This window comes from Myotis davidii, unplaced genomic scaffold (genome assembly GCF_000327345.1).
Source record: "Myotis davidii unplaced genomic scaffold, ASM32734v1 scaffold769, whole genome shotgun sequence".
In the NCBI taxonomy this organism is placed as follows: Eukaryota; Metazoa; Chordata; class Mammalia; order Chiroptera; family Vespertilionidae; genus Myotis; species Myotis davidii.
This window is the reverse complement of record NW_006299518.1, coordinates 107,665-108,660: the sequence shown is the minus strand read 5'-3', so window position 1 is coordinate 108,660 and position 996 is coordinate 107,665.

Genomic DNA, 996 nt, shown 5'->3' with positions numbered 1-996 from the left:
AACCAAAGCACTGCAGTTACTACGTAAAATGCATCATGAATCAACCCCAATTCTAATGGAGCTGAAAGCTGGTTGATGAGAAAATGTAAATAAAAGGATTTAAATGCACACCAACCTCCAAGGGGAGTGGTGTGCCAACGCTGCAGCTCTGGGGTCCCAGGGGATGCCTGCATGGGCTTCACACAGCCTGGGCCACCCTCTCTGGCTGTGCAGGTACTTGGCTCTCCGTCACCTGCAGAGCGGTCAGGACACAGTGGCCCAGGGCTCTGCTCTCCACGCCCATCATCTCATCGGGCAAATCCTTCTCCCATCACCTCCCTGTTCCTTCAGGAAGCCTCAAGACCCTGGTGGACAGTGTCCTTCCCAGGTCTGCATGGACCTCTGTCAGTTGAACTGGGAGCCACACAGGCCTCGGCCGTCTTCTCCTCGGGTGGACCTGGTCTTTCCATCTCTCCCCAGCACCCCAGCCCCTCACCTGCTGTTCTGGCAAAAAACCCCAGGCACCACACTTCCCCCTCATTTTTCAGCCAACCTGTGTCCCACAGAAAGAGTCACACAGATAGAAACCAAGATGGCAGCATAGGTAAACACCGGAGATTGCTACCTCACACAACCACTTCAAAAATACAACTAAAAGACGGAACGGACATCACCCAGAACCACAGGAAGGCTGACTGAGGGGAAATTCTACAACTAGAAGGAAAGAGAAAAGCATACCGAGACTCAGAGGAGGCGCAGTGTGGAAAATACAAAGGTGCGGAGGTGCGCGTGGAGCGGGCTGGTGGCTGAGGGCGCAGTTGTCGTTTTCAATCGGGAGGGAGTCTCAGGCCCTAAGCTCCAGTTCTAGGTGAGTCTCTAGGGGTCCAGACTCAAACGGGCGAAGCGGGACTGTCTGGCATCAGTCGGAACTCGAGGGAAGCTTTCTCTCCGAGATCTGCAGTGGTTGCTGGGACTCTGAGAAGCAGAGCCTGTGGGGAGGGGACTGAGAGCAGCCCT